Source organism: Rousettus aegyptiacus, unplaced genomic scaffold (genome assembly GCF_014176215.1).
Source record: "Rousettus aegyptiacus isolate mRouAeg1 unplaced genomic scaffold, mRouAeg1.p scaffold_m13_p_3, whole genome shotgun sequence".
NCBI lineage: Eukaryota > Metazoa > Chordata > Mammalia > Chiroptera > Pteropodidae > Rousettus > Rousettus aegyptiacus.
Window position 1 is genome coordinate 23,517,067 of NW_023416306.1, and position 24,724 is coordinate 23,541,790.

General features: G+C 34.9%; 1 pseudogene; it reads left to right on the forward strand.

Annotated features, from left to right (window-relative positions):
* Positions 1 to 14,276: 14,276 nt before the first annotated feature.
* Positions 14,277 to 22,491, forward strand: LOC107516395 (annotated as a pseudogene).
* The last annotated feature ends 2,233 nt before the right edge of the window (positions 22,492 to 24,724 follow it).

The following is a 24,724-nucleotide window of genomic DNA, read 5'->3' on the forward strand; positions in this document are numbered from 1 at the left end:
TTTATTTTTTTTGAATCAATAGGCATAGTGCATAGTGATAGTAACCTTTTATTAAGTATAGTAACCAAACTTTTGATAATAAAGGCAATTATTGAGACAAAAATGATTTAAATTTGGTAGGTTAGTATTTCAATTTAATTTCCCCAAGTGAAAAACCACTCTAAACAATATTTTAATGCCATTTAACAAAATTAGGATAGAAATTTCAGGAACATGGATAAAACAACACTAGGAATCACAAGATCTGGATTGCCAACTTAACTTTTCTTATTTTCATTTCTTTCGTTGTTTGTTTTTGAGTATTTTAATTGCTAACTTATAATCTTTGGTTTCCTAAGTGATGGTACATAGTTCTATAGTTATGTTTTTATAGATTTGATATCAAAATAATGGAAGATCCTTTTTTCTAATTGATAGATACTCTGGACATTATTTTCCAAATTTTGAATAATATCATGCATTATTCTAGTGGTGACTTCTGGCTATATCACATAGAATCTCACCAACAATCACAGATAGTGTAGAATTTCATTTTTTTTGGAAAATACAATATTAAAATATAAGATAAAGGTCTAGATGTCACAGATATCTATAAATTACATCTGTAGGTTTATTTTTAAAATTATTTATAGCTACGTTGGCACAAGTTTATTTAGTTTCTTACTAAGGTCAAATCAGGTACCCATGGAGTAAGAAAATGGAAAATAATTTTATTGAATCTTTTTAAAAATTGCAGGAATAGAAATAATGGCAAAAATAAAAGTGTAACATGAAACTAAAACAATGATAACTAAAGGCAGTTTAGATGATAATCAACAAAAGTTAAATTTGTCTGGTTTAATGTATATAATGGAAAGATGGTGGGATATCTTAAAGAGTGAAAAGAAAGTTGAGAAGTTATAACTCTAGAGGAAGAGAACCAGAGATTCCTTGAGAACCCCAACAGCATGAGATCAAGAAGTACCTCTGACTCACCTCTGAAGGAACCCAATGTAGTAGTTATCTGTTTCTACGTAATTAATACCCCAAAACTCAGAGACTTAAAACAAAAACATTTATTTTTCACAACTTTTGTGTCAGAAATCCAGGCATGACTTAATGAAGTCCACTGCTTCAGGAATCTGTAGTCGTCTCAAAGCTTAATGAAAGATAAATTGCTTTGAAGCTCACCCTTGTGATTGTTGGCAGCATTCAGTGTTTTGTATTGGTGGACTGAAGTATTCTCTTCTTTCTGGCTGTTTGCCAGAGGCAACCCTCAGTTCCTTGCCACATGGACCTCCTCTCTAACGTGATAGCTTGCTTCATCAAAGTGTGCAATAGTGCTAGCAAGACAAAAGTCATGGTTTCTTGAAACCTGATCACGGAAGTGGCATCTCATCACTCTGCCACTTTTGCCTTATCCTGTTCATTAGAAACAAGTCACTATATCTAGCCTACATGCAAGCGAGGGGGATCACACCAAAACATGAATACCGGGAGGGGCATCTTTGAGAGCCATGTCGGATGATGCTGACCACGCACAGTCTCTGTTTTTCTTCATTCCAAGATTCAGACTCTTGGATGAAAAAAAAAAAAATTAAGGAAGCTCAAGTCAGTTGTTCAATATGGAGTGGAGCAGGACAGAATAAGAATAGAAAAAATACTGCCAGTCAGAGCTGAACCTTGTATATCAGGAGCTATGTCTAGAAAAAGAAGAAATTAGCCTAAGCCAGGCGGAAGATGAGCTCACCACACGTGTCTAAAATGATATATGATGTAAGTTAAAATAACTTTAGAATTTATTGTTAAAGGTCATACTCATAAATATTTTCATATAATTTAACTTCTTGCTTTAAACACCAATGATGCTTCTGCCTTTTTATGTTTAAAAGGGTGGTCATTCTTAATAGGATTATTTCCCCTATGCTATTCTTTGAAGATCAAAAATTTTGCACTAGATACTTCTGACAGAAAGGAAAGTACAGTTTCCCTCTTATCTGCAGTTTCTCTTTCCATAGTTTCAATTCCTCATGGTCAACTGTAGTCCAAAAATATTAAATGGAAAATTCCAGAAGTGAACAATTCAGAAGTTTTAAATTGTGTGCCCTTTTGGGTAGTGTGATGAAATCTCACACTATCCAGTCCCACTACTCTGTCCCATCCAGGACACAAATCTTCCCTTTGTCCAGCATATCCACTATGTATGTGCTCCTTGCCCATTAGCCACTTAGTAGATGTCTCGGTTTATCAGAGGGACCGTCACAGTATCGCTGTGCTTGTGTTCAAGTAAACCTTATTTTACCTCATTATGGTCCCAAAGCACAGGAGTAGTGATGCTGGCAATTCAGATATGCCAAAGAGAAACCATAAAGTGTATGCATATATAGGGCAAAACGTATTATATAGGGGGTTCAGTACTACCCAAGGTTTCAGGGGCCTTAGAACATATCCCTGCAGATAAGGGAGGACTGCTGTAGTGGGACAAGTTACAATTCTTATTTCACTGAGGTCAAAGTGGTTATACAGAGAAAGGGTCAGGGGAGAGTCCACCCTACTGTCAAAGGAGGCTTCACAGTTTTCTTTGGTAAATTTGATAAAATTTCTTCACTTAATCTATTTAAAATGTATATAAAGAGATTTATTATAAGGAGTTGCCTTGTGCAGTTACGGAAGTGGGCAGATCCCAAGATCTGCAGGGTTAGTTGGTAAGCTGAAGTTCCAGGAGAGTTGGTCCTTTAGTTCCAGTTCAAGTCCAAAGTTCTGAGAACCAGAGAGCCAGCCAGTGATGCAGTTCCTTTCTAAAAACTGACAGGCTCAAGACTCCAAAATAGTCAATTTTTAAATCTGAATTTGAAGGCAGGTAAATAGCTGATGTCCCAGCTTCAAGAAAATGTGCAAGAATTCTTTCTTACTCAGAGGAAGGCCAAACTTTTTGTTCTGTCCACATAGGAGGAACAGTCTGCTTTCCTTAGTCTTCCAGTTTAACTGTCACTCTCTTCCCAAACACCTTCACTAAAACACCCAGATTAATGTTTGCGTAAATATATGGGTACTCTTTGGCCCAATCGACTTAACATAAAATTAACCATCACAGCCACAGTACCTAATTTAATTCTTTCCTGTGTACTTTAGCTCTATCCTTTTCTGTCTTCAGCAAAGTTAGCATTTGACAAATGTTACAATAAAATATAAACATAGCTTTTAAATAAGGCTTAGAAGATACCCTTCATATCATCTTAGCTAGACAAATATTGTGAAATTGATACTGGCAATAAATATTTTCTTACCGTAGAATATTACATAATTTTTTAGCTAGTTCTAAAATACAAATATAGATTTCAAGGCACAGATGCTTTTGAGAGTTGATATGTCTTAAATATGATAGAGACATAATACCAGAGTAAATAATTAACTGTGATTGGTGGTGCTGTACCCCCATATCACTTAGCTCAAGTAGCACTGAAACAAAGAGGAATGAACATCTACAACCAGACACTAAAATTAAAAACAAGACACTTCATCCTACACCCATGGCTTTTACCTGATTAGATCTGCTTTGTATCTTTGCATTTTATTACTACCCATTAAAAAGTCTTTTAATTAGTGGAGATGGTACGTGTTGATTTGTTTCTTTTAATTATTCTGAATGTAGAATCACTAGAGAGTAAATCAGGCCTGAACTAAATTTAAAATCAAAGATTACATATTTTTTAAAAATATTAAGGCACAGATAAGTGGGACTTATTAGAGATATAGGAAAAACAATTTCGCTCTTTTTGCTTTTGCCTGTTCAAGCTCTCTTTATGAGGTTATTTCCGCCCTTGTCTCTTGATTAAATCCCAGGCTGGCACCAGAGCTTTTTGCTGTTGTTGTTTTATTTTTATCTCTCATTTAGAAAAAAGAATGAGTCACTTTAGTCCTCTGAAAAATCTCAGTTTAATAATGACATAGGCAATCCAGGGAAATAATCGCAACTTTGAATTTCAAGATTATTAAATCACATCATAAACACAAACACACGTGCTTGCATACAAGTAATTTTAGATGAATGAGGTCTGTGAGAAGACAGAACAAATGTGGTGAGCTAGCCCACCAAATACCACATGTTCATGCTCCTATTTCAGTCTAGAAGTGTTGCTGAATTGAGGCCAGCTAGCCGAGGATTATATCCCCAAACCTTTCTTTCCTCTAGGTAGTGCCGTGCGAATGACTTCTGACCAATGGAGTGTTTGCAAAACTCACGTCTCTGCTTTAAGTGCTAGCCCATAAAACCTACCAAGTTATTCTTCTCTCTTTTTCTTCTGCCAATTGAACGTCAAACCTCAGGGCAACCTTGGAAGAAGCTACACTTTGAATCCAAGTGATGGGTATTTGGATGTATATTGTAATATTTTAAGACATCTTTATTTGTTTTATTCTCACTTCCCCCAATTATGCCTAATTTGGGAAGGCTAGTTTCAGTGGGAAAACAGCCATGCCCAACCCTTTCTCAACTCCCCTAACTTATCCTTTTTCCCTTCTCTCCCATATGGCTAACCATGGTTTCTGACATTTCCAAGGTTCATGTGGAAAGGAAGAGGATGAACAAGGGAGATATAAGAGAACAGAATTTTTTTTTCTTGACTAGTCATATTCTAAGCTGTTATAAAATTCTCTATGTGGTAGTAGAACTACTTTTTCTTTTTTAAATTGTTGCTTGTGGTCTTTGGTGAGCAGCACATCAATAACTGGGGACCTGTTGTGTATACTTTCCTTTCAGATGAAGTCTTATCCCCTCCGGCTGGCTGTTTTGGGTTGTTTAAAAGACAAATTTATGGCAGTGCCCTCTCTAATAATACATGTCTAGTTTGTTGAAACTCATCTCTAGACCTCGCATCAGCATAGTAGACCTAATTCCTAACCGAATCTTCCCTTTCTGTGACGTGGGTTACTTTGGGCAGCCTCTTGGATTTTAGATTTCCCAAGTGGGAGTCATACACATTTCCACTATGTCCTCTAAATTGCTATGGTTGTATATAAATCTCTCTCAGTGCTTACTTAAAGCTACTTTCACTAGGCTTCAATTGAAGTATGAGCACCTGCCACCTCCTCTCTGTAGGGGCAAGGACTCACAACACACAGTGGAAAATTATCTCCACTGAATTTTTTCCCTGAATACAACTTGTACTTATATTTTCTTCTCAAATTCATTTTTTATTTTTTTTAATGCCTTGGCATATGTCATTAAAAAATAAAAAAGAATATAGCCAGCTTTTGTTATTATGTGGGGTGAAATGCTGCCTGCTGAGAATGGGAACCAGAGCTATACAAAAAAATAGTCAAGCAATTTAGGAATTAGTCCTGGAAAACATGGCTATTCATATATATAAAATCTCTCCATAAAGTAAAAATAATTTCCAGATGGTTAAAATGTACAAAATTAAATTATAAAAATTTTATAAGGAAACATAGAAAAATGTTTTCATGTCACTCTTAAATGATTCAAAAAGGACAAACATAAATAAATAAATTTAAACATATCATTATTAAAAACTTCTATATAGGGTAACACACACCACTGACATTTACAATACATATAACCAGTAAAGGATTAAATGCACACATAAACATATATCTTTTCAATCATTAAGAATTATAGAGTAAAACACTTTAAAAAGGCAAGTGCAAATCTAAGTAGAATGTAGATAAAAGGGATTTTTTATACATTATTAGTGAGATAAGTCAAAACCATCTCTTTTGGAAATAAAATGGAAGATGTGCATATTCTGTTACTCATCAATTCTCCATTTATGTATATACTTAGGCTCTTTGCAGAATCTTCTTTATTATAGCTGAAAATAGGCCTCATCTTAATTATTTACTGATGGAGGTAGATTAATAAATTATTATATACTCACATAATGGTGTCCCATACAGCAGGTAAAGTGAATAAGTAAGTATAAATTAATCAACAAGGATAATCTTCCAAAACTAAAAATTGTTTAGCGAAGGAAAAAAAGCAAGATATTTTCTTCTTTATTTTCAAAGCATGACATTCATCCTAGAGCATCTCTGCCACTCTACCCATATTTCTTTTTCTCTCTCTTAAAGAGCCCCAACGTTTCAGAGTCTATTTTCTCAATTCAAGCATGCATAAACAGTTCTTGTGAGTTCAGGGATCCTGAAAGTATACGAATCTCTGAAAGTGTCTGTCTTTTAAAATAATGATTTTAATTTGTTCACTGAAGATATATGTCCGCTGAGCTTTCTAAGACCATCGACTTTTTTGTCTTACTAACTTACCTCTACCAAATTACCTTTACTCCTTTCTTTAGAAATAGTTATCATTTCTCCTACCCTAATTTCAGAGATGTCTTCTGCTTTTCTACCTTTTTCTCTTACTGAACATATTTGTTTTTATAGCAAGCCTCTTGACATTTTTTTAGTTTCTTAATGAGTTTGAGCAGAAGCTATCTCCCGGAATCTTTCCTGTAATTATCTTAAGCCTCTTCTTTGGGAATTATTTTGAATCCTGTTCCCCTGGAAGGTTGAAAACAGAATAAACAAGAAACATCATTTCTGTTGACTGAATAATTTCAGCTGCTGCTAGTAGTTCTCACAATGGATTATTCCAATCTTTAAGGGAAGATGCTTGGTCCTTTTTCCTAGACATAGGTCTAACATGTTGTCTTTCAGCTGGTAAACTAGTCTGCATTCAGAGGAGAAGAAATAGGAGTTATACATTTTACAATTATTCAGAACATATGCTTGGAAAAATGCATAATGAGCTATTTCTGAAGATCTTAGACATGCCTTCATAGTTACTGGAAAAAAATTTGTTCAGACTTCTGCATTTCTGAATATATTCACCAAAGAATAGAAGTTTCTTGATTTCTAAGAACTTATTTTGCAATTTGAGAAATTTCCTCTTAGATTGCTCTGATTTGAGCTAAAAACTTTCTTAAGCTTTTAAGACCAGTTAAACAAGGTGAAAAGAAGTATTACAAATTCATCAGATGAACTTGATGAAACCAGACAATCAATCCAAATTTAAAAAACTTTTCTTTCCACTCTTTTGTTAGAATATGCTTTCCTCTTGATTTTCAAATAATGTATTTTTCCCAAATAAAAAAAGTCTTCATTTTCAGAAAAATCAAAAACTTCTACCTAATGTCTAAATATTTGATCTACATAACTACTAAACATCCAGAATTTGGGGAACACCTTGACAACTGTTCCTAGGTATCTTCCATTACTCCCCAATCAATGTCTATCCACATATATACATTTTTGTGAATTATTTTCCTGTTTATCTATTTTTTCAGTGAATCTCTGATAGATGATTGACATTGTCAGTATTCATATATTTTTTTGAGAAAATATTACACCACAGAGATCATGATGGTTTTCAGCAGGAACATGGGCAAAGCATAACAGAGCATAAGATAATTACTGTCTTTGTTAGCCCTTTGCAGCCATAGGTGTTAATCATTAGAGCACATATTCTACATCTAATGTTTAAGGACATAGAGCTTCAAGTGACATTAAAGTTTTTAAAAAATCTTTGAGGAAAGATAACAACTAGTTGGAATCTATCTTTATTTTAATAATAACCAACGATGAATAAATCGTACTCTACTAATAATTGCAATGCATAGTGGTTGGGAGCATGAAAAAGCATGAGAATAATAATTTTTCTCTATATATGCTGACTTGTTCTCTAAGCAGTTTATTGTGTTTGTAGGTGAGAATGTTTAGAAACATGTCAATATAAGGAATGATACCATATATTGAGCAAGAACACTTGCTTAGGGCTTGCGAAAAGTAGAAGTGCCCTCTCTCAGTTTACAGCTTTATTATCTTTCATTTAATTCTTCATAGTCATTTCTGTTCCTTACTTTAAAAAATTCAGTGGGTCCTCATGCACTTTTGTGTTCAATCTGATACAAAGGACTTTGCATCAGTCAGTTTAAGTGGTGTTATACAGTAGCAACAAATAGGCCCAGATCACAATGACTTAGATAAAAAAGATTTACTTCTTGCTCATGGTGCATGGCATTAGCAGGTTGACTGCAGCTCTGCTCCAAATTATTTTAATTCTTGGAGCCAGACTGAAGGAGCAGAGAAAATCTGGGCATGCAACAGAAAGGAAATACATATAATGGACAGTACACTGAGTTTTAAAACTTTAGCGGAGGTGACAATCTTTTGCTCTCATTTCACTGGTTAAAGGAAGTGACATAGGCAAGGAAAATATCAATGGAGTATGAAATATAACCCTCCTGCAAGGAGAAATGCTAAAGAGAGAAGCAAAAATCCAATCTGTCTCATTTTTCATGAGCTTATTATTATCAGTCTCAGCTAAAAGTCCTCCCCATTTTCTTTCACAACTTGATGTTTTCATAATGTGTCTTGTTTGCACATGTATCTGAAAAAATTTAAATCTGTCAGAATCTCTTGCTTTGACTTTCCTCCTGGAAATTTTTTTCTCATTGTTTTGGACCTATAACATCTTCTAAGGACCTTTTAACTTCAAGAATCAATGTGGCGCATTTATTTTACTGGTAAATTTCCAGTAAGTGCTTACTTCCACTGTAGCCACAGCTAAATATGTCAATGAATATCTGATGCTTGTGCAATCTGTCTCTCAGCCTCCAAAGCTGATGACTCCTAATTTGGAAAGAATTCCATGTTTGTTTTTCTATAAAGTGATATGAGCCAATTAAACAGAAAACTGACAGAGATGCCTTACTTTGCTTCCATTTAAAGGCAGAAATATTTATTTCTTGAGTTCTCTAATATGACTGTACTGCACCTCTTTAAGCATATTTTTCCTCACAGGCCATGTGTGCTGAGTATCAAAAGATCACTATATAATTAATATATCATTTGGTAGAGTACTATATTAATTAGTATATTATATAACACATTATTTGTTATATTACTCATTTTCTTACATGTAGTAACCCCCAAATAGTTATTCTGTCTTCCTTAACCACTGCCCTTATGTTCAGTCTTTGGTTTAGCAGTCTTATTCCTCCATTGGAGTGGGTGGTCTCCAGACCATCCTCATTCCATGGCAGAGAGACTATTATGATTTCAGTAGTTAAAGTTCTGCTGTTACAGAGGAATAAAGGGGCAAAAGTTGGAGATACTAGATAGAAATGTCAACATTATTAGATAGGAACCCTCTTGCTCTCGTCTCATACTTCTGGGAATTTCTTCATGTCTAGGGGCTTTGGTTAGCTCTAGAATTCCATTAACCTGAGCTGACCTGAGGTTTAGGATGCTCTTATGGTTTTAAGGAGAGAGAAGAACTAGCAGACTGCCAACTGGTAGTGGAAACCAATAGGTTTGTTGACTAACATGATGAATGTGTTAAAGTATGAAATTTGAGAGTTGGAAGAAACTCTAGAAATGATCCACTCTAGGAGACCTCAAACAGAGCTGCACATAAGAATTAACCGGCAGATATTTAAATTACAGATGCTGGAGTCAAAACTGCAGAGAAGCTGATTTTGTGGATCTAACGTGGAACACAGAAGACTTAGTCACTGAGTCCAAGCCTCTCTTTACACTCCACCTGTCTTTTCTGTTATCTTCCCATAGTATCCAATTCAGGAAGCTCCAGAAAGCAGGTGCATAATAAATGCAATTGAATGACGTCTAGTATATATTCAAAATTCATGTTTTACTCACTATAACCTGTGCTTGTCTTATAAAATGATAGACAACTAGACTATTCTTTCAGCATGTAATATTTAAGTCAACTTCTTTAGTTTTGATAGACATGTCTGATTCTTACCTACTGGTTCCCATCTAGGTTCTGAGGTCAAAGAGTAACCTGACTAGCATCCCCCAATAATAATAATAATAATAAAAATCTCTAAGAGTGAGCTTCTACTTAACCTACTGAGCTGAAAAAGAATGTTTGTGAATATCCTTGGGATGTTTTCAACTCTTCATCCCAATAAAATTTAAAATTTTCTAATTCAGTGTAATAAATCATTTTGAGCACTACTTTATGCCAGATACTCTGCTAGGTAATGGATTATATGACCTTAATTACACTGATAAAGAGCATGCAAGTTCACAGCAGAAGACTGAGCTAGTTATCATCCTATCAGCCTCCTTGCCCCTCACACTCAGCTTAATCATATGCCCCTAACATGTTCAGGGATGCAATTTCAATGCCTGGATGCACTTTACTTCCAGTGCCTTTATCTCTTTCAAGGTTGCATTGAACAAATATCTCCCTCTATTCTGTCCTCTGGTTTATCCTTCTTTTCTTTCCCTAGGACCCAGCTTGCTTTTTCTCCTTTAGTTCTTATGAAATCTAAAATGCCTTATCTAGTATCTGGTTGTTTTGTCTTTTGAAAGTAGTCACATTTAATTCTTAAATAGTTACTTAGAAGAGAATGTCACCACCTCCTTTTTAAAAAATAATCTGGATTAAATTCAAAGTACTGCCACACAGATTCAAATAGTTATGTTGCAGACATCACGACTAGCCAAAGCAGCCTAGTTAATTTTTAGGTGCCGTACTAACTGGCTCTAGGACCAACTTGTTCTTCTGTGTTCCATTTTCTTGCCATTGTTGGTGTCTTGCCATCACTCTTGGCCAAGAGGCATCATGACATGATTGTTATTGCCTGATCTTGTGTGAATTTGGTCACTGCTGTTCGTTATTGTCACATTAACCAAATTGAGTAGTTGGTAGTTGAATTATGCGTAGCTGGTAGTTTAGTATCTGATCTTGTGCGAATTTGGTCAGTATTATTCACTGTTGTCCCATCAACCAAATTATGTGTACTTATGTTGAATTTAATTGCTTTTTAAAATGTCTTCAAAAAGATTAGAATTAGCCATTGAAATAAAAAGTGTATGTCTGCACAATGTTCTGGACACAGAATAACATTATATATAATAATCTAAGTGTAAAAAAGTCTAAAAGTATTCATTCAGTGATTATCAAGTAAATATTCTAAATGTAAAAAAAAATCATGTCATCCTTTCATTAGCAGGAGCTTTTCTTTTCTTTCTTTTTTGATGGTACATAAAACGATGTGTTTCATACTCAGTTTTGTTGAAAGAGGCATATTGCCCAGCAAAAGACTTCATTCTCCAGCTTTGCTTACTGACTGACATAGTTATATAGCTTTGTTCCAAACATCGAGATATAAACACAAATCACTGGGTTGGGATTTTGAAAAGGGAGAGATAAAAAAAAAAACAACTCTCTTTTAATGGGCAGACTTAACTGGCAGATACTGTCTTCCTTTCTCCTCACCAGAACAAGGACTCGATGCTGGAACCTGAGTACTTTTCTTAAGACAACATGGCCTTGAATACATGACAGAGAGAAAGATTGGAGCAGCCTGATTTTATTACTTTGTGAGTTCAAGATACCAGCCCTGGACTTCCTACCTGCAAATTCCCTGGTGCGTGAGAAAAATAAAGCCCTTTATTTTTAGTATTTTTCAGATATCTATAATGCACAGCGGAACACAAATCTTAACTCTACACATAGATTCAAATGAATAGCATGAGATTTATGAAATGTTTGATAGCTCCCTAGTGAAATTATTTCCAAATAACCCAGTAAGAATGGTTTTCCAGAATATTTTACTGTCTTTTAAAAATTTATATAAGTAATACATGATCACTATATTATATGTAGAAAAGTAAATTGAAAATAAATTATCATCATCTAAATTCCCACCACTCAAAGATTACTAATTAAACTTAATCAATTACTATTACAATTTAAAGATTAAATATAAACATAAATAAGTATTACAGTCAAACTTTTACAAAACTGTATCAAAATATGTTATACTGTAGGACTAATTAGAAGCTTTTGAATTTCAATGGAAAAAGGGAACCCGATGTACTGAGACTGAATTACTGAAAATGCCTGTTCTCAAGTATACTCAAATTTGATAAGCGAAATGGCTTACAATGTGTTGTATATGAATCCCATCGTAGAGCATTAACGGGCTAGTCCCCATAACTGATTACAAGTCAGTTCTAGCAAGGGATGTAATTAAAGTCTCAAATGTTTCGATTTTCACAAATAGAAATTTGTCTTCCCTTGGTGCCTTTTTTCCCCATGCTCAGAGTTCTTTGCAATTATTAGCTCATTAGTCCTAGTGGATTTTTTAATTTAATTGTAAATTAGTAGACCCTACAGAGTTAAGTATAAAACAAACAGAATGTTAATAGCCCATTTCATGAATATATATACTAATGTTTCAACCTTTATTATCTCAACATATACATTAATAATGCCAGCATGACTTTAACTCTCCTCTAAAGCTCAGTTCCATGCTTCTCACATATTAGTATTGCACAGAATTTGTCTTAAACTGAAAATGACTGTTCTTTTGGGCATTTATTTTTTACATGCCGTTCCAAGGTTTAGCTTGTTGTAGAATTTCTACATATGTTTATCATACTACTTTGGTATATTCACATAGCAAAATCTCTCATATATTATGGACAAAGGATCAAACATTTTGATCAACTACTTTGTTTATTAAGATATCATTGTATATACCAGGGATCTTATATTATCATTGCTTCCATTAACATCTTCAACCTGGAAAGGAAATCATGGATATTTCCAATGTTTCTAGGGTCCTGAGAAACTCTTGGCTTTGTGTAGATGAGAAAATATCAAGTGTAGTTGAAGTGTAGTTGTCCTGGAAGAGGACAAAGATTTATCGCATAAATAAATGAAGAAGTGAACCTTGATGCCCCTAAAATGGAGAGGAAATAGGAAGCTGTATGATTGGCAGCTAAAGTTTGTTCTACCCACCCTTCATTCATCCTCCAGTTCTGACTTAACCCGGAGCATCACCTCTTTCCTCAGTCTGTTCCAGAGTTGTCATTTCATTCCTCGTATGGTTGCCCTGCACATGATCCGAGCCTGGCCAGAATATTGCTTTCACTTGACCATGCTGATTGATCCATTTATTAGCTTCTTGGCACTGCCACAGCAAAGTAGCACAAACTGGGTAGCTTAAACACGAAAGTTAATGTCTTACAGTCTTATGGTTCCATGATCAAGGTGTCAGCAGGGTTAGTTTCTTCCAGAAGCAGTAAAGGAGAATTTGTTTTATGCCTCTCTCCCAGCTTCCACTGGTTTATTGGCAATCTCTGCTTTTTCTTGTGTTCTGCTACATCACCCCAATCTTTTTCTTCATTTTCATATAGCTTTCTCCCTGTATGTCTGTCTGTCTTCAAATTATTTTTTTTTTAACAAGGATACCAGTCATATTAGACGAGGGACCCACTCTACTCCCATAGGACCTCATCTTAACTAGTTACATCTGCAGTGACCCTATTTCCAAATAGTGTCACATTCATAGATATTGGAGGTTAGGACTTCAACACATGAATTTGGAGGGGGAACAACTCAATCTGTGACAGTCCAATATAAATGCATAAGCCAATAAAACTCCATGAGGCTCAATAAAATTTTCACCAAATCCTCAGAAATACTCTTTTTCCATACTGCACAAGAGCATGCAGGGATGGAGTCATCCTGCTGCAGTCCTCTTATAATTGCTAAGACGGAGTGAGGTCTGCAGAAAATGCAAATAATGTTGCAGAAGCAATGCCAAGAAACAGAGCTAGAAATGTCTATTTGCTTCTTATTGAACACTCACTAAACCATATCTGAAGTCAAATACTTCCTTAATTGTTCAGTTATAATTGCTGAAGTACACCTCCTCCCCCCCCCACACATACTTTGTAAGCCTTTTTTTTTTTTAGTAAGCTTTCTGCCTATTGCCACAGAAATAGAGCCATACTTAATGTAAATAAAGAGTCGGCTTAAAGATGGGGTATCCATGTGAACTGCAAAAAGAAAGGTGATGGAATGAATCATTTCTTTCTGTTTTTGTATTATTTTTAGGCCAGACTCAATTTGATGAGTCCCTGCACAGTAATATATAGTACCTCAAAAGCAAAAGTGAATCTGATCATTCTGTTTCTATGAAATATTGAATTCCTTCACACAACAGAAATACACAAAGGCACAATTTTCCCTAAGAACAAATCTCCCAGCAAAGGATCAAGCTATGTTGTTTCCAGATGTGGGTTCATGCCTTTTTGGGGATAAAGAGGCGGCCAAGCTAAGGATGAGAAGATTAGTGCAGAACTAACCATATCACAGGTCAAATGCAGATAGTCAAAGCTGGCAGTTTAGAGTATCAAACCTTGTGATTTGGGCTTATACTCAAAATTGTTATTGTTTGTTTTCTCTTTACTGTATGCCCTGATGGGAAGCCACACAGTTCTAAACTGCTACCATGGTTGCAGTAACTATGGATGATGAAAGATCTAGTCTTTGGATTGCCCACAGGGCCCTCCGGAGTGAATTTTGTATCACATTTCTGAACTATATGTCAAATTAGATGAATTCAAACTCTCTAAGTTTGATAATTGGCTTAATTTTTATGTAGATTTGCTTCCCGGAGTATGTGTAAGGATGAGATCGAGGCTAGCAAGTGATAGTAGGAAATACTACCTAAAATATTTTCTTACCAAACTTGGTTGAACATCAGAATCACTGGAGAAAATATATTTTGAAGATACAGGTTCTTGAGCTCCACCCTCAAAGGTTCTGACTCCATAGATCTAGGCACAGATCCTGAGATCAGTATTTTTAAAAGCATCACAGGAGATTCCGATACATAGCCAGATAAGGGAAACAGTGATCTAATCAGCGGTCCCCAAACTTTTTGGCATCAAAGACCTGTGCTCCTATGAGAATCTAATGCCTGATGATCTGAGGTGGAGCTGAGGTGGTGATGTTAGTGCTGGGGAGAGAGACTGCAAATACAGTTACTTTGCTCACTTGCCTGCCCTGTGACCCGGTTCCTAACAGGCCACAGACCAGTACCAATCTGTGGCCGAGGGTTGGGGACCATGATCTAAATAATTCATGTAAGAGATTGTACTAAAATTTATTACCTAAAATTATAAATTTTTTGAACATAGAGTTGGAAGCTCAGATTTTCTAAATCACATATCCTAATTTACAAGTGAAAAAAAAATCTTCACATTATGATTTGGAAAGGGAAGTTTAGAATTTAATTTTCAAAATTAAACAAAAAGTTTAATTTTATATATTTTGACCTTCCTGAAAATTAACATGTGAGATAATTTTTTACACACTTTCATTTACTAACATCTATAGGCAGACAGTTAAAAAAATTATCTCTAGGTATAGTAGCATGTAATAGAAACTGTATACAGTTAATTATAAATATTTCATCAACTAATTAGGATTAATTACCAATACAATTAAGACTTTGATTGACACAGGTCATTAAGTTGATTCTTCTCAAATATGCATGTTCCTAAAGTAGTCGTTAACTTGTTTCAACAGTAAAAGAAAGGGAGATGGTATTTTTCTTTTCAGAAACTAGCTTAGTTGACGAGTGCTCCTTTGTGTCCAAGTGACTCCACAGCGGCTCAAGTTTGGTGAAAAGTCAGAGAGGACTGAGTTTAGGAGCCTAGTTAGCGAAAGGGTAGGGGCCCTTTCCTTTAAATCTGAAAGGAAGTTTTGTGTTGTTGTTGCTGTTGTTTGTTTATTTGTTTGAATGGTGGTGCTTTTGTGCACAGAAAAAATGGTGATGGAAATAACATAAACTTACCAGATTTTGTTAACCAATGTCACCATAAAAAAATTGATTAATTAATTAAAATATATATATATTTGAGCTCTTTCGGCATCTTAGCAATGTATTTTATATATTGACTAGAAATTAATATTGTTCACTTATCAATGCAATCACTCCCTCTATGGATATTTATTGAGAACCTATTGTTTACTTGCCATAAACTAATAATAAAACATCTATTTTCTCTAAAAAAGAAAAAGAAAGAAAGAACATAAATAAGAATTTTAATAAGCAAGATTTTAAATATAAATTGGCCTCTTGAGATAATTTTTTTTGGCTATGTTCCTTAGCTAAGGGGTTTTCTGACATGATGAACTTAATTTAGATGAAAAGAGATTTCTATGAAAATGAAGTTAATTTGTAGAATTATAAATCATGGATTGTGACTACTTCCCTGTGGCAGAAATGTGCAGTTACCATGGAAAATAAAAAAGAAAATACAATCATAGCAAAACCCATAAAAAAAATAGTAAAGCTACTAATCCAAAATTTCTATTCATTCAGTCATTCAGTCAACAAATATTTATTTAGTACTTACTCTCCTAAGCACTGTCCTAAACAGTAGGATTATATCAGTGAATAAAATTCAACAAAATCCCTGTATGACTAGAGACTTACATTTTCTATTTTCTACTTCTGCTTTTTATTGGAAAAATTTCTGTGGTATTACCAAGAGGAACTGAGAATTACTTATTGTTCCTTGTCTGAATATAATGTCAAAGCAGCAATACACCTCAAATATGGTGCAAATTGCAAATTATAGTACCTATGTTTCACTTTCACTTACTTTTTGTTATGATTCATGGTGACAGCAACAATACTTGAAAATATACATGGTCTCATGGAAATTATCATATATCTGGAGACTGCAGAGTATATGCTGCATCATTGATATAATTTACAAAACCATCTAATCTGAATTTGCCCGAGTGAGAAATTTTGATATTTCACTTAGCTATGTATCTGATATTCAGAGTCTCAATAGAGTATATTTAAAATGATGTATTTTGTACTAAACTGAGATAAGCTATAATAAGAGTCTTCGAGAAATTAGAGTCAAGTTAGCAGTTTAATAAGAAATTTAATTTTCTGAAAGGCAACTTCATAATGAGTCTGATCTAAATGATCTCTCCAAAAGTAATGATTCAAGTTCAGCCTCTTTTGCCTAATCTTGTTTTGCCTGTCAGTGGTTCTTTTGCATCTGAGAAGCACTTATTTGTGTCACTGAATCTTGGAAATAGAGCATTTTATTATGACTCATTAATGGAGTTTAGGGCCCTCAAAGGAGTAGATGGTCTTGGATTTTTGAGGTACAGAAGAAAAGCATGGCTCAAAATACTACTGTACTATAATAAGGCATGTGGCACGGTATTCTAATACTGGCATAAAAAGAAAAAGAGAGAGAGAGAGAGAAAGAAAGGAGAAATAAAATCCACAGTAAAAGTGCCTCTGAAACAAAGCATAAATAATGACCATGCATTTTGGCCACTGTGGAAAAAGCAGGGTTTTTGACAAGCCCTTTTTTCATCTTTATTTTTCTTTCTTTTCCTTTATTTCTTTTCTACCTCCTCCTTCACTTCCTCCACTTCTTCATTCTTCATCTTCGTCTTCTTCTTTCCCCTTTGAACTAAGGGAGGAAAAGAGTTTGCTTGATTTATACTTTGGGTAACTTTGGATTGCCACTAAATGGGAAACTCAGCTTTCATTTCCCTTTTCAAGCTGCTTATGCTGCTGTGTCTAGACTCTAGATCATACTCCAGCGAGAGCCAGTTAAGATCAAGGCCACCAAGTGTGTGATTATCAGACTATGCTCACACGTGATTCTTGTGTGGAGCTCTATAAATAGTGGTAGTCTGGTCAGACAAGTCACCTGAGGCCGGCGGCGAGGACTCTGATTTAAATGTTTGTTGATTTCTGTGGTTTAAAGTGCTCTCACTGTGGCTGATTTCAAGATATCAACATGATGTAACTGAACTTAGCATTAGGAAGGAAGCCACCTTGTACTCTTCTTTTGTGGATCAGCTTTATCTTTTCTAAAGCCCAGAATGAGCAATTTAGTGATGGATGTGGGACAGTTTAAGTTTAAGTGTAAAGAGGACGTGTCACTATAGGAAAGTAAAGGAAAATTCTAAAAAAAAAAACAAAAAAAAAAAAAAAAAAAAAAACTGCTTGGGGGTTTTTTTTTTTTTTTTTTTGCAAGAATTTTAACTGAAATTGAGGGAACTATAATAAATCATCTGTTGAAAGAGCAGGGAGACTGGACTCAAATTTCCTGGGACCTATTATTTCTGGTCTGCAAGATTAGGCGCTATTAGAACCTTCTGTCATCCAGGGTTTTCTTATGTGTTACCAGTAGTTACCTGCTAGATAATTTATCTCAGAATATTTTTCCTTTTTCTTTCTCCAAGTGTAGGACTTTCCAAGCTTTGGGTGCCATCTGATTTGTTGAGGAATAAATAGGGATGTTTCCAGGTGATGTTCAGAGAGTCTAGATCCACTCGAAAATATTCCAATGCTCAGGACAATAAAAGTTTCCTAAGATTGTCCAAGCCCAATGACAGTCTATTTTCTCTACAATATGCAGGACCTAAAGGGGCCACAGCTTCAAAAGTGGGATAGAGAAGTGGGAAGAATCCTCAAATTAGTGCTTGCACAAACATTTGGTTAACTTCATCTGTTATTACAAAGTTAAGTTTTTTTATTTAAGAAGTTGATATTATTGTTTATAAGCTTTTTTAAATACGAATATCTATCCATGAAATAGATTTCTTAATAAGGAGTAAAAATAAGGTTCTTCACTTAAACTTATGCTCCCCCTTATCATTGCTTCCTCTAGGTATGACTAATTATGTAATAGAGCAATAGGAAATAGAATGAAGGGCCTCTTGAATACTTAAGTGGTCATCAGACCAAAAGCTTATTGTAGGTAATTCAAAATATGAACTAAACAGATAGGTTCAATGATGGTTTTAGTGTCAAGAATCTTTCGATCCAATGTTTCCAAAATCTACTTAGTAACATGAGAAATATGTATGTTAAAATATTATGAGAATTATGAGTCCAAATTTCATGTAGTCTATGATCACAGTTCCATGCATGGACTATAGAAAATACACTACAATGTTAATATATAGTGAGACTATGGATAATTAATATTTGTTCTTATTTTCTAAATTGTGTATAATAGGATATTACAAAAGTTTTTAAATTAAAAGTATAATCACTCAGTTTATCATTAAAACAGCCATTTAAAAGAAAATCTAAACATAATTTTTGGCTTTATCCGTATTTGAGAAGAATATCTGAATTCCTTTTTATCCTCATCAACTTTTAAATCCTGGATCAAGAATTTAAAGCTTGCCTTTAAAATTTCTCATAAAGAAGATTTACAGAGTTTCAGAAGTGAACAGATACTACTCCCTGTCATTTTAATTCATCCCCCAAATTGAAATCTTCCAAACCCTTTGTGTCCCTGAGTCAGAGTTTCTGATGACTTAATTTTTCAGGAAGAATAGGGCAAAGGTTGATGATCAAAGGACATTTTCAGAAATCTAATGAGATAGATATCACTGAGCAGATCTCTACCATCTGGGAGGCCAGAGCCAACAAAGACTCTTAAATCTTCTTGAAAACACATTTTACCATCGACTTTGAAAGTTCTCTCAGGGTCACTTATGGCTTTTGCATTTTAACTCTAATTTTATTCCAGGTGGAATTAAGTTAACATGTTATTTTTAATTATAAAAATGTGCTTATTTTAGAAGATGAAAACTGTGGGAAAAGAGAAAGATGAATAAAATCATCTGTCTTACCCCATGAAGGCAAAAATCACACTTCATTGTGATTCCTTTTAGTATTTTTTCATGAATATTTTCACTTATAGATAAAAGTATTGCAGCATGCACAACTTAAGTTTCTATTTTGCTTCTTAACAATTTAATATAGAATCGCTTCGTGTTATTTCTGGAAACACCTAATAATTTTAAACTACTGGATCAGAAAGGTGAAATTACACAGTGAAGTAAAAAATACACTTAATTGGGAATTGAGAGCCATGAGTTTTAATCTCCACAATGCCCCTCTTTAGAAGTGCAAATATGAGTACCAGCCTCAGATATTTGGATTCAGCTACCTTGAAGTAAGACCCAGAAGCCCATATTTATAATAAGGACCTTGAGTGGTTATGTTGCAGGAAATTGTGGGACCACATACTGAAAATCAATGGATTAGATTACACTTTGTTTTTAGAAATTTTTTAGGGAGGAGTTTGAAAAACTCATAGACAATAAAGGATGTGCAGAAAAGATACTAAAGTTGCCAGCACTGCCTCTCTTGAGTCCAAGAAACCTAGGATGCATGGTTTCCCAGGCATAGCTTGTCCAAGGCCCTCAGTCTTTTCCACCCAGCCATGTCAAGCATTCTTTACTTTCACAGCATCCTATTTGTCCTGCCTCTTCCTTCATGCATGCTTCCCATCACCTTTCTAGTCACAAGTTTATTTAATGGCAGAGATCATATCAGAAGCTAGATCCCTTGACTCCTTTCCAAGGATCTTCCTACTGAATGAATCATCCTTCAAATTTAAATTTCAGGGTTCCTGAAAAAATCTCTTTCAAGTAATATCTCTTTCAAGAAGCCTTTCCCAGTTTTCCAGTTTCTTCTGTGTTTCTACAATAACTCCTCCCACTCCTGTGTGCTTACTTTTTTCATCATGTTTTAATAGTTAGTTCACTTACCATCCTTCCCTACTAAACTGAGTTATCCTAGTGCCAAGCACAGTCCCTGGCACAGAATATTTACACAATAATATTTTATGAATTAACAAATAGATATGTAATCTTTTTAAGGCATTTGTGGTTAAAAGGACATAGCACGTCTGTTTAGTATAGGTTTTTCTCTTCTTGGCTAAGTTTGTGTTTCTTCAGATGCCAGTGTTTTAAAGTTTCATCACTTGTTTAGGCAGCATTCAAAGTAATTCATCCTTTGTGAAACAGCAGGAGTATATCATTTTACTCTACTACACATACATCTTGAGGTAGAATTTCTTTTTAAATTTATTTCAATAGGTTGGTCTGATTTCTATCAGAGACTTCATTTCAAATCGTTATTTTATCCTCTGATAAGAATAACTACTCTGTAAAGGAAAGAAATGAAATGTTCAGAGAAGATAGTTATGTCTATTGACACTGTATTAAAATGCAAATGCAATGCAAACTGGAAAAAAATCAGCTGCCAAATAATCTGGATCACTTCTGAGTCAAGGAGAAAGATTCAAATTACTCATTTTATCTGTAGCAAACCATTGCAAGCCTCTATATGCATTTTCTTTGAAAGAAAAACAGAGAAACTAAAGAAGGAAACTGGAGGATATTTATTCTTCATGCTTGGTTACCCAGTAAGAACATCCATTGATATTTTCTAACATATTTTCAAAAATAAACTTTCATTTAAAAATATATGTATCATGCAAATTATTTCTGAACCATTTTGGATTTCAAAGAAACCCTAATCCCGTCTTCTTGGCCCCATGCTGCCTTCATATAGCTTTCATATCTGTCAATAGACCTCAAATGATTCAACCTGTTTTGTTCACCTGTTAGTAGTCATTACTCTTGAGGATTTCTTTACCCATAGACAAGTCAAAAAGTTCTATAGAATCTCTCTAGCTCTGTGATTTCTTGTAGAACTTGAACATAGGTCTCATAATTTAGGAATTTCCTTGCTAACCATCATCTTACTATGTTATCTGACTTCCAGTTACCTCTCTGACTTTATCTCTTACATTTTTTCTTTGCCTTATTCTATTCCAGCTTCTTTGATCTCCTTGCTGGTCTTAAGCCACCAAGTACACACCTGACTCAGGTATCCTTTCTGCTTTATTCTGCTTTATTATTTTTTCATAGTATTTATCACCCACTGGTATATTACATATTTGATTGTTTTAGGAGCAGCCTGACCCTACTTCAAGGTCTCCCCAAATGGCATTTGCTGCAACTGTTTTCCTTTAGTTGGTGGTGGAAAAGAAGCTGAAATGCTTTCCCAATGAAACGTTAATCTTGAATGATCTGAAAAAGAAGGTTGTTATTAAAACAGAATTATCTACAGAAGTCAAGGTGGTCCTATTGAAGTGAGATAGAATTGTGGTCATTTTGGACCCCAAAACTAAGGTGTTCACATGCACATACAGTTCCCATAATTTGCATGTCTTGGAAACCTGCTATAACCCTAACGGCCTTTATGTCTTGTGTCAGTCACAACAGCAGCAATTCCTTCCTGGCCCTCCCAGGCATGCATGTGAGTCATGAGCAGCTTGCGGACCTGGCCAGCACCAAGTTACTGCCCATGGACATTCCCACATCCAAGGGTATCCTGAGCTCCATTGCTCTCAGTCTGTACAGGACAGAATTGCCATTTGATAAAGGGACTCTTACAAGAATAATTTTTTACTTCATCAGGGCATCTAATCCAGGAACTATGAAGAAGATGTGAAGCAGCAAATATTTATTGCATTAACCAGTCAAGATGCTTCCTGATCTGTGTATCTAGTGACTGTAGCGCAGTGCACATTTTTGCTGTCAAAGATCCAAAAAGGGAATGAACAGTATAGTTTCACATCAGTCAATTTCCTTATGAAATATTTCAGTTCCAAGTGAAGTTTCCCCAAATTTCAGGTTCCCTCGGGCTCTCCATGCATTTGCACTTTTGAAACAGCGTCAAATACTGTTATTTCACTTTGTGCAGCAGGCAGCTACTATACACCTTCCCATTCAGCTTCAATGAAGAGTACATCCGGGATGCTTCTACACCAGTCCTAGAAATGACCACTGACAAGCCATGATTCTAACCTAGTACATGCCATCAGTGTCCATGGCATCCGCCCCACTGAATTGCTCAGTGTACCCTTTAGACCTCTCTGGGACCGGTGCTGGCACACTGTGGACCTTGTGGGTGACAGGCTTGGAGGGACTGCCTCTATGACCCTTGCCCCTGAAGCCATATGTAGTTATTTGCTTTCCTAAGGAAAGCTTCCTATTTCCATTATTAAAAGAGGAATAATTACGAAGGCAAAAGTAGATTCGTGAGTGACTGAGCAATTTGTGCCTATTTGTTGGCTTGTTGTCTTTTAGTTCAACTGTGAAGTTCAGCTTTAGCGATTCCATTGCATCCTTTACATCTAAAATTAGGGGTCATTCCATACAAACTTAGAAACTAGGTTGAGAAAAGAATGAACAAATTCAAATTTGTTTTTGGCAACAAATACTGTCATTTTTACTGAGTCTAAAGTGAAGAAATGAACAAATATGCAAATGTTAGTGTTTACAGTATAACAATTTTAAATATAATAATAATACCAGCAGCTTGCTTTAGGAAAGAAGTCCTCTCCAGCTAAACATGAAGAAAAAGTCACAACTATGCTAGAAAATGCAATGTGGACATTTCCCCTGTGTAAATTCAGTGTTATTATTTTTTCTGTGCCTGTAACTTTGGTTATGTGTGCACACATGCTGTGTGCTGTCATGCCCTCTTTCTGCACTGGAGTTGTTAAAATTGATGCAAAACACTAGACTCTGTGAGCCCAAGCGTTCTGTGGTATCATTGTCAGGAGTAGCCAGTCTTCCCAGGGACCGTGGCTGAGTGTCCTAAACGAGGAGAATTGGCTTTATTCAGGATTAAAACAAATGTCTCTGTTATGTGTAAGGAACAAAGTAATGCATAGACCTTAGAAATCAGTAATTTAATTTAGAGTCTATAAAAGAAAATATTCAGCATTTCTTTCAACAAAGTAGCATTGTCAGGAATAGCCAGTCTCTGGTAATTTCTATTGGTGTTGCTCAAAACGCCTTTGTCAGTCTGCCCTTTCTGCTTACCTTTCTCACCATCTTTTTCTCTCCCCAACATTTGCAAGACTAGCTGTACACTAACACTCTGGGAACGGAAGACACTTTACATTTTTTAAGCAATAGGTTATGGGCTCTATATTGTTACGTACTATATGAGGTACATATTTAATTTTCTTAAGTTTCTGATAAAGAGATTTAATTTTGTGTCTTTAATTTCAGGTTGCAAACATTTAAAATCTGTATAGCAGCAAATACTCAGTTTTGTAACAAATATGACCAAGGGACTTAAGTATGAACATAACATGACAATTATGTACTTCCTAGTCTTGATTGTAACTCAGGTGTCCTTAATGGACACTTAAATTTTATTTTAATAATAACTTCAGGGGAAAAAAATCTGCAAAACACTATTAATGCATTTTACTTCCAAAATATATTTCACTTTGATAAAGTTTTTGTTTTGTTTTAAATTCCAAGCTGCGCTTTAAATTTACCTTTATGAAATAAAATTCTCAGTTTTAAGAAGTCACATTTTAGCACTTGGTATTCTATTAGGAAATTTTACCAGACTAATCCTCAGCTCAAACTGGTAGAGATTGATGGATGCATATGTTGAGTAATACACACTGATTTTTCACAGGAATGAAAACATTTGTAGAGATTGACAGGACAATTATTTTCAGACACTGTACATTTGGCTTTTCCAACCATTTACATTGAAAAAGATAACAGTTTTCTTAGTTTGATCTTTTCACATCTCTCTTTTGGGATAAAAGGCAAGCATATCTTCTGAATGTATGTCTATAAAACAATGTTCTGGATGAACATAAACAAAATATAAGTAAACAGAAAATCCCTGAATAAAAAGTTCCTTGATCATACGCACAATCCTTAGGAAGGCATTTAATTGCATTGTCTTGGATTTTGTATTTAAAAAATTAGGATTATATTTGCATTATCACTGTGATTTTAAATATTGTGTCTCAAAGAGACTTTACTTCCTCATTATGTCCAGGAGGCTTTTCAATAGTCTTGCCCTCTTTCATCCACAGGAGCATCGCAAATATTTTCTAAACCAACAATCTAACTATATTTCTTTAATTCTTAGCCATCTTCAAAGTCTCCCCTTGCCTTCAGGATAGTTATAAAGACCTTAGCATTGCTTTGAAGGCTTTGTAAACTACTTCCCCTGACCAAACTTCTGTCCCTTCTTCTTATTACTCTGCCCTG